This window comes from Agrilus planipennis, unplaced genomic scaffold (assembly GCF_000699045.2).
Source record: "Agrilus planipennis isolate EAB-ADULT unplaced genomic scaffold, Apla_2.0 scaffold6, whole genome shotgun sequence".
Lineage (NCBI taxonomy): Eukaryota > Metazoa > Arthropoda > Insecta > Coleoptera > Buprestidae > Agrilus > Agrilus planipennis.
In genome coordinates this window covers 1,449,252-1,465,246 of record NW_020439302.1, presented here as the reverse complement: position 1 = coordinate 1,465,246, position 15,995 = coordinate 1,449,252, and the positions used below count along the sequence as shown (strand labels likewise).

Here is a 15,995-nt window from a genome sequence, read left to right as displayed (position 1 = left end):
GAAAGTTGATTATTTTGACAATTTTCATACACTACAATTCAAATAAAAAAAATATTTTCAAGCGGGTGGAGGTGGGGGATCGAAAGAGGGTGGTCACTTGAACAAAACCCGATAACATAACCTAACCTAACCTAACCTAACCTAACCTACCCTATTGATAAAGCTATTTAAACAATGTTTTATATAACTTTCTCAATATTTTTATGTATTTTTCATTAGTTTTACCTTTCAATATTGTTTAAGAATGACTATATGAATATTTACATGCCTAGAAATGTTTCTTAACTTTGAACCCCCATAACTTTTTATGGGGGTGAGACCGCCACGAACTTTTTATGGTACAGTGGTGGGGGAGACCTCCTCTTTCGACCCCCCCCCACCCTCGTCAAACCCCTTTAACATTTTATGGCCATCATCTAGACCTTTACCTTTTATTGTTCTTTACCATTTTGGTGATTGAGTAGAGATATGTCGCAATCACGCCAGTAGTTCGGCGGTAGGCAAATTAGTGACAAATTTTCTAGCGATGCGTCAAACAAATTGGTAGAAGTTGCTACCCCAATTTCCTGTTCACTCAACGCGCTTAACAAGTGATTCAAGCCGACCAAAATTGACCGTTTAGGTCTGCTCAAAGGTCGCGTGACCGTCACGCGGATATTTTAATTCATAAATTGCAAGATAATTTGTAATTTGATGTTTCACACTTTTGTTTACATAGTTCGGCGAGGAAGTCGAGGAATTTTTAAAATATTACAATTAAATACGTAAAAATGCACAATAACGCAAAAAACTTTAACAAGTATATTCAGTAGAACAGCTGACAATTGTTTAGGCCATAAAAACTTTTTTAAGAGTATAATAATTGTTGTTATATCCTTAAATATCTAAAATATGTCCTTATTCTAATTATTGAATAAAATTTTCAGACCCTTAAAGAATGAAATATGAATTGTGCGACACAATGTCAACTGTTATTATAATAAAACAAGAATTTCCTGAAGTACAAAATTATAGGTACAACCGCTCAAAATAAGAATGACACTCTCGATATGTTTTCTAAAACAATTGCCATTTTTCTTGTCTTAAAAGAACTACCAATATTAATTCTTGTTTGATTTTTATTTGATTCGTTTGTACAATCGCCTAAAAATTAATTGAATGACTTGATAAATGAACCATGAAAGACTAGATCGTCAAATTAGCAATTACCTATGGACATACATAATTGTTTAGCTAATTGCCAGTCAAAAACAGCGCCTTCCTGTTTTTTTTTTTTAAATTACCTTCCTAGATAACGTCCACCGCATTGTAAAAGAATTGAGGAAATACAAGAACTATTTTAAACTTCCTGCACTTTATTGGACATCTTAGCGAAATAGGAATGTTACAAAAATCTTTTGTCAATTGGTCTATGACATAATACTTCCATTGTGTGGTAAAAAGTAATAGTCACCTTACTTGTCCAACCCGTTTAGAATATTTCAGAAATTAGAATAAAGGAATACAAAATGAGTTATATCATGTATTAGTTTCAATTACTATAGTTTCCGACAAATGCAAACCTACAATCTCTACTAATTCGTCATAAGTACATATACCTTACTGCTTTCTTCTAAGGATGTTTGCTATTAATGTTAGCGTTAATATATGCAGAAAAAGTGTTAGCACTTTTGTATATTAGTAATAGAACGTTAATAAATTGCCGCTTTTAGCGTTTAATTTTGTGTCAACTTGCAATATTTCTGGGAAATTTCGAACTGTTTTAANTTATCTAGGCCTAGTAGAGCACATAGTTTAAATAATTATTATTGCGCCAATATAAAGGAGAATAATGGATTTATTTCATTGCATATTAATTACACATATTATTCATTTAAAGTGTGAAAAAAGTACCAATAGTACCTAGGTACGTAAATGTTAAACGATGAATAAAGTGTTGCCATCATAGTGTTTGTTTTTTATTTGACTAAATGAGAAAAATTTTAATGACCAAAGAAATAACGAAATTCTGCAATACCTAAGCAGCAAATAGTTCTTTTTGCGTTTCTAATTTCGCAAGGAAAAGAACATGTCACACAATAAAAGGAAGTCGAATAGTTTGAGATTGATTTAAGGTTATGTTTCTTGAAAGGGACTCTTTTACAGGCTAATTAAATCCTATAAAGCCACTGATAGGAAAATTTTAGAAGGGGAGGCTTTTTGCTTTTTAGTGGCATTTAGCTCATGGTGAGTAAAGCAGGGTGATTAAGAGACAAAAACATTCGAAGCCGACCCTGGACGTGAATTGGCAACGTATACAGAAATTGCAATAACAACTAAACAACTACATCGATGAAAAATGTATATATCCACTTATCAAACATGTACATACATACATGTATATGTCCGTGCGAGGCCGATTTTTTTATAAATACTTTCTCACTTACAACTTCCTAGTAATAAAACTTCTCGATGTGAAGCGGTTGAAAAGTGAATTAATACAGGAAGACTAATATAACGGAAGGCATAGATAGATAACAATAAAAGTTCGATAATCGATGACGAAGGATACAATATATCGATCGAGTCTGATATGAAACCGTTGTTGTTGTTTATTCATAGTTTTAGACCATTATTATACCGCTAAGGTCACACACTCCGCTATCGCAATATCTTCGCTACTTATTAACACGATGTTAATGAACTACTATAGAGGTTAAGAATCGTAAACAATAAAACAAAAAAAAAACATTAAAATATGCAATATTAAAAGTACAAAGCTAATTTAATAAATTTATTGAAAGAAAAAATAATAAAGTAAGTTTGAAGTGATTTGTAAGAGGTAGTACCTAATCAATAAAGTTATTTTACTATCTAAACTTTTCATAAAACAAAATATTTTGATTGAGACCAGACCGTGACTTAACCAAGACTATGAATCGGTCCGTGACTTGCTCATTAGTGTGAATCGGTTCGATCACAGTCAGTTAAAATATTATACTATATGACAGCATTCATACTATAAGGTGTAGTCATGTTAAGCCACGGTATAGTCAATTAACCATGGTACTTCACCTCAATGATATTTTGATTTGACCATGACTTGACAGATAGTTTCAACTGCATTTTAATTGAGTTGACCGTTCCCGAAGCCCGATTCATACTATCGGTCAAGTCACGGTCGAGTCACAGTCAGATAAATTTTCGTTGGGAAGAAAAGTCGCAGCTAATTAACTATGCTCTTGACTTATGACCTATGAAGTGTATGCTGTAATACTTTACTTAACTGTGACTAATAGTACGAACCGGACTGTGACTTCATCTGATGACAGTCAAGTAAAATATTAAATTATATGACTATATCATACTACAAGAAACGGTCAAGTCACGTTAGGGTCCAGTCAATTAACCGCGATACGTATTTTTGACAAAGACCGTGACTTGACCGACAGTAATAATCGGTTCGTGACTTAGTCGTTAGTATGAATCGGTTCGGTCACAGTCAAGTAAAATATTATACTATATAACAGTATTGATACTATAATGAGTGGTCAAGTCACGTCACGGTTTAGTCAATTAGCCATGGTATTTCTCCCCAACCATATTCTGATCTGACCATGACTTCACTGATAGTTTTAATTGCATTTTATTTGAGTTGACCGTTCCCAAAAACCGATTCACACTATCAGTCAAGTCACGGTTTAGTCACAGTCAGATAATTTTCCACTTGGAAGAAAAGTCGCGGTTAATTGATTGGACTTTGACTTGACTGTTCCTTACGAGATGAATACTGACATATGAAGTTAATGCCGTGATACTTTACTTAACTGTAGTCAGTAGTACAAACCGTTCTGTGACTTAGTCCGATGACAGTTAAGTAAAATATTAAATTATATGATTGTATCATACTATAAGAAACAGTCAAGTCAGGGTCGAGTCAATTAACCGCGGTACATATATAATTGACTTTGAGTAGAGCGATTGTATGAATCAGACTTAAAACTCTTGGCTTAAGCTTGTCTAAAATTTTTTGATATAATTTTGCAAGACAACGCATGGATCAGCACAGTAACCCATCTAAATTTGCAGCTTTTGGTAGCGAATGGGTCTAAAAAAGATATTTATTTAATCCAATTGTACTACGTCGAAAACTTCTCGAAAGATATTGGTTTTCTTAGTAATTGTCATGCTAGCTAATGAATTTGCTTCAAATTCTTCAAGTATTAGAAACAACCATGTTGGATAATGGGGGTCGACATTATTGTGTCCTGTATGAAGGATAATCTTGAAGTTCAGATAGAAACGTACGTACATACGAATGTAAAATATGCAAAAACGTTCTTCAAAAGTTCATTAAAACAACAATAGTAATTTTTTATGCGGTTGCAGGTGCTAAAGTAGTTATTTAAGGCCTTATTCATCATGAACGGCATACATTAAAGACGTTTATGATCTTTATAAACCGGGTCAATAACGAAATGAATATCGGAGAAGTGCGATTTGGTTTTCCAACCGCAATTCAATGTAATTCGTTAAAAATTCTTTAAAATTTAACTTTTAGGAAAATAATTCTCAAGTGCGAATAACAAACGATCAAGTACATGCTACCATCATTGTAAATAGTAACTGTAATAATTAATTTTTCTTATGGTTACTGCCAGGAGCGTTATTCAATTCTTTTTAGACCTCTGCTCGGATTATACCAAAGAGAAAAATGGAAAAAACGAGCTTGGCATTATGGATTATAACTCAAAAAAATGTGAAAAAAGAATTGATTTTCGAGGTGTGTTTTTATTGCTTTATTATTATCATACTTCTGAATTAATTCCTACTCTTTCTTTTAAAAGGAAATAAACTAAGTACAGGTAAAAATTTTGATAAAATTTGTATCTTGCCAACTATTTCAAATACAATTGTATTTCGTATCTAAAGCAAAAAATTAAGATTATCTCATCATATTGTGATGTTTTTATCTTCGAATAATTTTATTTTTGACTCACATTCTTTTAAAAGGAAATAAGTTTGATTCAGGTAAAAATTTTCGTAAAGTTATCTCGCTATCTTGCGAACTACTTTAAATACAATTGTAGTTCGTATCTAAAGCAAAAAAAAAAATAAGATTATCTCATCATTATGACGTTTTTATCTTAGAATAATTTAATTTTCTGATTCAATAAATAGTTGGAACAAAAGACTTTGTCAGCTAAGGCTTTTGGGATCATTTTTTGACGTTAAAGCACTTCAGTTCGAATTTTTTAATCTCCAGACGGCGATTAGGTATCGGCATGGAAAAAAATTTATTAAAAGAATTTAGCAATTTTCTAGACCTAGATTAGATTACTGTTCACAAATAGTTAAAGATGTGGGATGTTCTAGGTGCGTGTCCAACCAGTCTTAGAACTGACGACCTTATGATGATGATGAGCACTTTTCTTAACCGGATTTCGCCCGTTTTTAGCATCTTCAGCAGATTTCATTTATTTAGTTATCTATCCTCATTGCAACAACTTCCGAAGATGCCGAGGAATCAATCATAATCTTCCGATATATTGGCCTAAAAACTCAAACTGAAAGACTAGATTTTATAAACTTATTAATGATTTCAGTCTAAACCAAGGTCATGAAGTTCAATATCTTACTAAACCGTTGACGAATTTTTGCCACAAATTATAATTCAACTTTGATATCAAGATCAAGACAACCGAATTAACTGACCATACTACAACTGGCCACGTCGCTATACGTGTATCAAGGTTAATTGTCGCTCATTTGATTATTGGAAAGTTTTTTTTTTGCATTTTACACTTTCCGTACACCACAGGCGATAACACTCGCACAGTACAGACAGACAGAACAGCAATCTTGATAAGTTTAAATCGACACATTCGTTTACTCTTTTCGATTGTAGATTGTTGTTTTAACATGTGTTCTGTTTTGTTAAGACGTTGACCTTAGCCCAGATACATAGGAAAAAGCCGGCGGAAGGATCTACAGCAGTAAACATTCATCAGTAGTTAAACGCCCGTCGAGTATCTGCTGCTGAGATAGAAAGTAAACTAAGCGATAAGTGTGAATTGATTGATTTCGTTCAAACGAAATACCTGCCACTAAAAAGTGATGTTAAATTTTTGTAAAATAAACCGATAAAAAATATCCGAGGACAACAGTTGTTTGTTATAAAAATCTTAGATCAGCCTTAAACATTGTAGGTCAACTGTATCGCTTATAATAATTGTGTTAAAATCATTTTGGGATCGAAAGAGGAGGTCTCGCCTACCACTGTACCATAAAAAGTTCGTGGCGGTCTCACCCCCATAAAAGTTATGGGGGTTAGATGGGGGTGGGGGTAGGGGGATCGAAAGAGGGAGGGGGGATCGAAAGAGGGTAGTCATCTGAGTAAAACCCCATAAAAAAATTGCGGTGATCTCATCCCCTTAAAAAGTTATGGGGGTTGAAAGTTGATTATTTTGACAATTTTCATACACTATAATTCAAATAAAATTCAATAAAAAAAGCGGGTGGAGGTGGGGTATCGAAAGAGGGTGGTCACTTGAACAAAACCCGATAACATAACCTAACCTAACCTAACCTAACCTAACCTACCCTATTGATAAAGCTATTTAAACAATGTTTTATATAACTTTCTCAATATTTTTATGTATTTTTCATTAGTTTTACCTTTCAATATTGTTTAAGAATGACTATATGAATATTTACATGCCTAGAAATGTTTCTTAACTTTGAACCCCCATAACTTTTTATGGGGGTGAGACCGCCACGAACTTTTTATGGTACAGTGGTGGGGGAGACCTCCTCTTTCGACCCCCCCCCACCCTCGTCAAACCCCTTTAACATTTTATGGCCATCATCTAGACCTTTACCTTTTATTGTTCTTTACCATTTTGGTGATTGAGTAGAGATATGTCGCAATCACGCCAGTAGTTCGGCGGTAGGCAAATTAGTGACAAATTTTCTAGCGATGCGTCAAACAAATTGGTAGAAGTTGCTACCCCAATTTCCTGTTCACTCAACGCGCTTAACAAGTGATTCAAGCCGACCAAAATTGACCGTTTAGGTCTGCTCAAAGGTCGCGTGACCGTCACGCGGATATTTTAATTCATAAATTGCAAGATAATTTGTAATTTGATGTTTCACACTTTTGTTTACATAGTTCGGCGAGGAAGTCGAGGAATTTTTAAAATATTACAATTAAATACGTAAAAATGCACAATAACGCAAAAAACTTTAACAAGTATATTCAGTAGAACAGCTGACAATTGTTTAGGCCATAAAAACTTTTTTAAGAGTATAATAATTGTTGTTATATCCTTAAATATCTAAAATATGTCCTTATTCTAATTATTGAATAAAATTTTCAGACCCTTAAAGAATGAAATATGAATTGTGCGACACAATGTCAACTGTTATTATAATAAAACAAGAATTTCCTGAAGTACAAAATTATAGGTACAACCGCTCAAAATAAGAATGACACTCTCGATATGTTTTCTAAAACAATTGCCATTTTTCTTGTCTTAAAAGAACTACCAATATTAATTCTTGTTTGATTTTTATTTGATTCGTTTGTACAATCGCCTAAAAATTAATTGAATGACTTGATAAATGAACCATGAAAGACTAGATCGTCAAATTAGCAATTACCTATGGACATACATAATTGTTTAGCTAATTGCCAGTCAAAAACAGCGCCTTCCTGTTTTTTTTTTTTAAATTACCTTCCTAGATAACGTCCACCGCATTGTAAAAGAATTGAGGAAATACAAGAACTATTTTAAACTTCCTGCACTTTATTGGACATCTTAGCGAAATAGGAATGTTACAAAAATCTTTTGTCAATTGGTCTATGACATAATACTTCCATTGTGTGGTAAAAAGTAATAGTCACCTTACTTGTCCAACCCGTTTAGAATATTTCAGAAATTAGAATAAAGGAATACAAAATGAGTTATATCATGTATTAGTTTCAATTACTATAGTTTCCGACAAATGCAAACCTACAATCTCTACTAATTCGTCATAAGTACATATACCTTACTGCTTTCTTCTAAGGATGTTTGCTATTAATGTTAGCGTTAATATATGCAGAAAAAGTGTTAGCACTTTTGTATATTAGTAATAGAACGTTAATAAATTGCCGCTTTTAGCGTTTAATTTTGTGTCAACTTGCAATATTTCTGGGAAATTAAGAACTGTTTTAATAAATTGATTTTTAACATGTTTTTTATCATTTTTCTTTAATTCATTATATGGTTTGTACAAACACTTAGAAAATAATTGAGACAGTCGCATTTTTTTTGAATGACTGTTAACGTAACACATATTAAATACTCATTTTCATCAGTTCTTTACATAACCATCTTATTATTTAATAAAAAAACTGGTATGTGACACAACTTAATTTTAAGATGAAAAAAAGTCTCTATTATTATTTTTTCATAGTTTTAGTTGTTCGTTATTCTTTTCTACAGATTCTGGAAAACGGCGAAAGCAACTTGGTTATTTCCAAACTTTCGGCCTGGTTGACCACATTTTTATAATATCCTTAAATCCGAATAAAAAGATAATCCTTACTTTTGAAGGAATAAGAAATTAAATTGATTTTATAATAATTTAGTCTGTAAACTGTAAACAGGTAACGATTATAAAAAGCCCCAAATGTAGGCTGCAAGGGGCGCCTCGCATCTACCCTCATAGTCTGTTACCCCTAGTCATGGTCCCCATGCTCACTGACTGTAAATATTATATTTGAACGTGTAAGCAATATATTTTTGATGTCGCATTTTTAACTTCTCATAATGATTATGAAAGACGTCTGAAGCTGATATAATGGGGTGGTTTATACATCCCCTAGCAGGCTGCCCCGATTCATGGTCCCCATGGTCCTAAGATATGTTTTCGTTGCCGAATTTTTAACTTTTAAGACGTCCAAAGCTGAGCACATGGGGCTGCTTGCACCTACCCTTGTAGCCTACTGCCCCAAGTCATAGCATCCCAGACCCTAAGGTAAATACGCCACTGATTGTAGGATACAAGCTTTGAAAGTGTAGGGTACATGTCTTCGATGTCACATTTTCAACTTCCTAAAATGATTATGAAAGACTTCTGAGGCTGATGTAATGGGGCGGCTTGTACCGCCCCTCACGGCCTACTGTATGTGTAGAAAACATGTTTTCGCTGTCACGTTTAACGTCTTATAATAAAGCGAAGCAAAGCGTAGTTTTACGTCAAAAAGAAATGACTGCATTAAAGTGTTATATGATTTATAAATTAATTATAGCTACTTATCTAATTATTGTGGATTTTAATTGATTGAGGGATCCGTAGCAGCAGCTATGATGTGCGATTCTTCCAATTAAACATATGTATAATGTGATGATCACGAAAAGATAAGATACAATGGGAATTGTTAAAAATAAGGCAACTGAAGTAGTCATTATAAATTAATTAACAGTATGTATAATCACTGAACAAACACTAATACGTATGTCTATGGATCATTCTAGGAATTATAATCCATGGGATTATTCTTTAATAATTGCTAATGGACCGGGACTACAAAGTGGCGCATTTTCAGTTTTATTAACATAAGATGATGCTGTTTCGTATTATGTAAACTATATGCAAATACTTCTAAGTCTATTATAATTTTACAAAATCTTCTACGTAAATCATGAGATTACCTGCATGCCTGCTGATAAATGACATATTAAGTGCAATTTAATCACAAAATTGTTTATAATCTTTTTAATATTTTTACCGACCGTTCTATGAAATGTTAGTGATTACACATCAACAATTTCATTGTTTTGGAGTGCAAAACAAAAGAAACCAATTACACATTAGATTCAAATAAATAAGTCGTAATTTGTACTTTCTTATCTTCTCATTTCCTTTTTTTTTTATAGATAATAATTAGTTTTTCATCTGTTGTCTGCTCGACGCCAGGTAGTTTTTTAATTATCAGTTGTTATCGTTGCTTAAAACTCTCAACAACGTAATAAAACACTCGATTCCTTGAGTTTCGTTATAAAGAATTCACACTGGATTTGCTTTTTGTTGGTTTTATGGTATAATAACGGTAACTTCAGAAAAGTATTCAGAGACAAAATTCCTATATGTACCTTTTCATGTACGCCTGATATAAGTTATTTACTTGCAAGCCGGAAAATTAGTTATCATTCTGGAACGTTCCCGAACCTTCTAGAAAATTCTAAAAACATTCTCGAGTCCAGTAAATGTAGAGCATTCAGGAAAAATATATGACATTCTGTAAAGTTCTAACTCAATTAACACATTTTTTGTAACATTTTTCCTCGAGGAAGGGAAATCATCATAACACACCCCCAGAAGGGAGGTAGTGTCGGATTCGCCGAAACGCCTACTGACTAAAACCCCTCATTAAGTAGAGAAATCAACCCAGGGAAGGTTCGTTGGGAAGGCTGGAAAAGAGGAGATGATTGAGTAGAGAGAGGGAGAGTTTTGGGGAGGAGGAATGATGTGGATGAAAATCGGTGTCCCACCTCAATCTTCTCCCCTTTCCTAACCTTCCCAACGAATCTTCCCTGGGATATATAACCTTCGGGTTGATCTCCCTATTCGAGGATGGGTTTTAGTAGCTAGGCGCTTCGGCGAATCCGACACTACCCCTCCTCCTCAGAGGGTGTCTTTTGAAGCTTTCACCTCAATTAACACCTTCACTGCCTCTTTATATAAGCTCGTTTAGGGCGATAGTCTTTTAACTCCTTGAAACCAACCCTTGCAGCTGAAAACGGGAACATTATTCACACATAACCCTTATGAGGCCGTGAAACCTGGTTTTGGAATGGTAATCGCCGAGACCAGAGTCATCAGTTCCGTGTTGGAACTTCAGTCGCCTTCGCAGTCACGCCGCTGCTGTATTATCGTTAGCTTTTCACGCGCACTTCCGTTTCCTGTTGCGCGCGCATTTGCTGTGGTTCAGCTTCCGTTGCATTACTAAACTTTTACTCTTAACGCGCACAAAAGAATTATAGGTAACTTTGTTAATAATAAAAATTTTATATGCACCAATATAAAGTAATATCCCGACTACATGATTAGAATTTAATAAGGATTACGTAAATAATTGCATTATATAACCGAATTTTATTATGCACATAAACATGAATTAAGTACTTTTTAAACGCTTTGCAAACTGCGAAGAACTTTGATTTTATAATCTAGTGTAACGTGTAACCTCTACTTAGGTTAAATAAAGTCAAAGGTATGTGTAGATATGTTAAGTAATACAGGGTTGAAATAAGAAAGGAAGTTTAAGTGGCCGTGAAATTTGATTTGGCTTCGTCACATGACTGTCAGAATTTGGAATTACCTATAATACGACACGTGAATAAATATGTATTCCATTTATTTATCTTAATAGTTTAAACAAATACTTTTAAATGTACACCTTTACTGCTAAAACTTTAGCGAATGGAGAAAGTAAATAAGATGTTCCGGTTCCGAGTATGAAGCCAATAAATCGACTTATCACCTAATTCTTTATGAAATCCAAAGAAACACATACATTTATCACACTGTTATACTAGTTGAACCCATCCAAATTTGGATAGATAATTACCGTTTAACTTAAACTCGACCTGTTCCTTTTTCGAATCCGTAAGATTAATGATTTTTAATTAAAGATTGGTCCTATAGCTACATTCAAAATAAAAAAATGATATTTAAATTTTCTAATTTCGTTTTGACTTCGTATTGACCAGGAGGTGCATGTAGAGGTTAATAATTAGCAAATAATTTTATAATGTAATGTCTGTATGTACTTCTGATTTTGGTAAACGTGTGCATATAAAGTTGAAACTATTTTAGCACAATTTCACTGTTAGTTAGTACCTATCAGATCATAAAAACGAAAACGGAAAAAAACAATTTTCATTTTCTTCGAAAATGTATAACTCTAGGAAACGTAGGACATATTATGTTTGTATTTATTTGTTGTGAAAGAATTTAATTTTTTTTCTTCGAAAGCAACTATTTTTTGTATTTACAAATTTTAGTAGGTACTTAGTCGGAAATCGTAAATTCATCGTAACACTACATATTTGTGAAACTTCGGAATAACCTGTAATAAACAGTTTATTTTTGAATAATTGTTAAAGTAAGTATCTTGGTAAGTTGTGGTAAAACAATCAGAGAAATTAATATAAACTATAACCTGCGATTGAGCCCAGTTGGCTCATAGATCATGCATTGAAAGTTCTGGTCTATTTGCTGGCCTACATTTAATTCAATTACTCAATGCAAAATTATGTGGAAGTTGCAAAAATATCTATAACTTTGACCATATCGAGAACTTTTGAGATTTTTAGCTCAACGCAGTACCAAGTGTTTTAATATGTACAGTAAATGTTCCTTACTCACGGTTTCCCTATTCGCGTTTTCATTATTCGCAAAAATTGCAACCCAGTTCCTGTATTCGCGGCTAAAAATTTCATTATTCACGGAAACAATAGGTAAACAGAAAAAGATTCGGTGTCATTTATTAAGGAGATTGATCGCAATAGACAGCTCGCGCCTAGTGTGAATTTTTCCGAAAATCTAAGTTTCTATCATAAACATTGTGATTTAACGCTACGAGATAAATATGTGATTTTTTGTATGGTAACAGACAAAGGTTTACACTAACTCGGTACGTTTTTGGTTTTCAATAATATGGTCATTAAAAGATTTTACAAGTGCTTAAACTTGATGCTTCTTGTAGGACACGTATTTCCAGTAGAAATTAAAAAATTAAAAAATGGCTNATTTAACGCTGCGAGATAAATACCTAATTTTTCGTATGGTAACAGACAAAGGTTCTCACTAACTCGGTACGTTTTTGGTTTTCAATAATATGGTCATTAAAAGCTTTTACAAGTGCTTAAAGTTGATGCTTCTTGTAGGACACGTATTTCCAGTAGAAATTAAAAAATTAAAAAATGGCTTTCGACAGACTTTAGAACAAAGCTTCATCTATATTATTACAAAATTTCAAACCTGTGTTCCAAACATTACACTCATGATATGTAGAACCGATAATCATGTTTTTTACGGCGCGTGTACTACTGAATCCCCTTAATGTATCGTCCGGCATCTTTGACTCGTGCCGAGGCGACTTTTATAAAAGATGTAACAGAGTGGATTAATTTCAAAATTCAAAACAAGAAAAAACACCAAATTTTTTAAACCCTTGCATAAAGCTTATAAGCGTAATAAAGAGCTTTTACTGTATTATACATAGTAAAAATTAAAACGGATTGTTTCAAAAGTCCCTTCAACACAAATGAAACTTTTTCTTTCCTATATTTCTTAATCTCCAATCGACAAGAATCTAGTAGGTGCTTAATCAGCTTGGTCCGAACAATAATCGATTAAAAAAATTAAAGCCGTCGAAAAAGTAGGAAGAAAAAGCTTAAGCATGTCAATGACCTTTAAGACACTCGACAAAAAACATGCTTCCTTTATTTAATAATCACATAATGTAACGACAACAAAATAACAAATTAATTACTATGTGAAATGGCAAGAGAGCGTACATGAATAAAGACATGATACGATATTGTATAATGCGTACAATAAATAAATTAAACACAATGATCCAAAGCGGATGTTGTTTTCACTACCTGGTAAAAGTGTTTTTCTGCAATGTAATTACACAAAAATTCCTGTACCCTTTGCGTTTTTTAGGGCCCCGTATCTCAAAAGGAAAAAATAACCCCTCAAAAGAGTAAAAGAACCCTTAAAGAACCATTTCGTTATCTGTCTGTCTGTGTGTCAAGAGCCTTTTTCTCGGGAACGCGTGGAGATATATCAAGTTAAAATTAATATCAAACATGTACTCAAGTCTGCAATCTCTTAGAGTTGTGAAAAAATTAAACTTCTAAGTTAACGTAATCAAAAGATACGACCGTTTGTGTGGCATATTTTGACAGTCACAAGGGTATAAAAACCTGTAGGGTACTTTTCGATGACTTAGAATCATGAGATTTGTCAAGAAACAAAGTCTTATAGCACAAGTAAATGAAATAATGCGAAAATTGTAAATTTGTCATAGGAATGTTCCAGGACCAGTTTTTCTCGGTTTTTGAAATTTTCAGGAAGTTTCCGGAAAGGTTGAAATATTGCATGGCACTTTAAATACATAAGTGACCAGTCTTCGACTAAAAGCCAACTGATATACCTCATCATCAACATCATCATCATCAAAAGGTTATCAGTCCTAAGACTGCACTTCCACTTTTTTTCTATCCTGAGCTAATCTTTGGATTTTCCTAAAGCTAGAAAATCCCACATCCTTGACTATTTGTGAACAGTAATCTAATCTAGGTCCATCTCTACTCTAATATGTCTCTGACTAGCCCTTCATGCCTGAGAAGTGACTTCCACAATGCCTACTAATACCTAATGCTACTACATTTCTAACTTTTATCCACGGTATCATCATTCGCCTGTAACACCATATTTCAAACACTTCTAACTTTTTCTTTTCGCACCCATACACCTTTAACAATCTTTTCCGAATTTCTAAATTAACCGTAGAGAGCATAGAAGTGACTCGACCTGCGCTATCCTCTGCTTTATTTCCCTACTACTCCTTCCGTCCTGACTTATCCTAGATACCTAAAATCAGCCACTTCTTTTAATTTTTCGTCTCCTATCTTTATATTCTATCTTTCCCTAACTTTTGCTTTCCTTTCATACCAGTATATACTTACCTATTATATATACATAAATCGCGTGATTCTTCTTCATGTGTCAATAAATTAGGTATTTATCTGTTATAAATTTCTCAGAAGTTTTAATTAATTAATTCAAAAATCGCACCAAGTGATAAGAGCAATTAAATTTATTCATTAAAATGTTTGTCGATAATTAAAATTTTAGCTTTTATCAATCAATTTTGAAACTGTATTATTTTTCGTAAGACAAATTCAATAACCCCACGAATTTAATATTTTTTATAAAACTTTGTACAGAATTTCTTGAAGAAGTAAATTAGGTAGATGTTATATTCCGAGAATAATTGCTAATAATAATTTTTTATTAGAACTACGACATAAAATGTATAAAAATGTAGGGGTTGCAGACTACTATCTTTAATAATGTAATGATCTAACTAAACAACTTCTAATAATCAATCAATAACATGTAGGACAGTAAGTATATTACAAATAGTTTTAGGTGTTATACTCTAGTTAGCCAAAAGAACAATATGTAATTAGTTCATTTATTTATTAACAATAAAATAGTAAACATTCTGGTACTTTCATAATAAAACCAAGCTCTCAACAATAAATAATCATAAACCATAACAACAACCCGTATTTGACGGAAACGTTATGATACAATTCAATAATATTTAAATGTTATCACTTTCGTTCGGTGGCAGAAGTCTAATTAATGGTAATAGAAGTGTAAAAGTTTTTGATACTTCTGTATATAATAAAAGCCTGGCTGACTTTGATACGTAGTGGGAGTACTAGGTGTAGTATTATTGCACTGGGTACCCAGTAAATGGCGGGACAGTTGAATGAATATAATCAGTAATGAAAATCCACCGGGTCGAATAAGATGTAAAAGACAAACGTGTTATCATCAGTAACCAATCGTGGTTCACTTTTTGATCACAGATATATATAAGCAATATATGTATGTACCTATAAACAATAGTTAGCAGTGCTTTACAATATAAACGCGACAAATATGTAACTGAAAAGAAGTCATTAACAAGTGTCGTGCCTGTATTATCTATATTTAATTTTTTGTGATTTCGGTAAATAACAGGTAAGTTTTTACTACTTTTTTTAATTAATAATAATAAATAGCATAAATATCTAGTAAAAAAATATGTATTTCTATTTTTGTTTCTTTTTTTTTATTTTATGAATTTATTCAAAATTGTGATTATTATATACCCTGTAATTATTATAATCTAATTTGATAAACTAAAAGCCTTTATATACATTTTAGTACACAAA

General features: G+C 32.8%; 1 protein-coding gene across 1 annotated transcript in view; it reads left to right on the top strand.

Moving 5' to 3' along the window:
- Positions 1 to 15,535: 15,535 nt before the first annotated feature.
- Positions 15,536 to 15,995, top strand: part of LOC108732734 (facilitated trehalose transporter Tret1) — a 12,481-nt gene continuing 12,021 nt past the window's right edge. The window contains exon 1 of the mRNA XM_025978474.1: positions 15,536 to 15,801. The gene's annotated coding sequence lies outside the window, so the exon portion shown is untranslated. The remainder of the gene's footprint in view (positions 15,802 to 15,995) is intronic.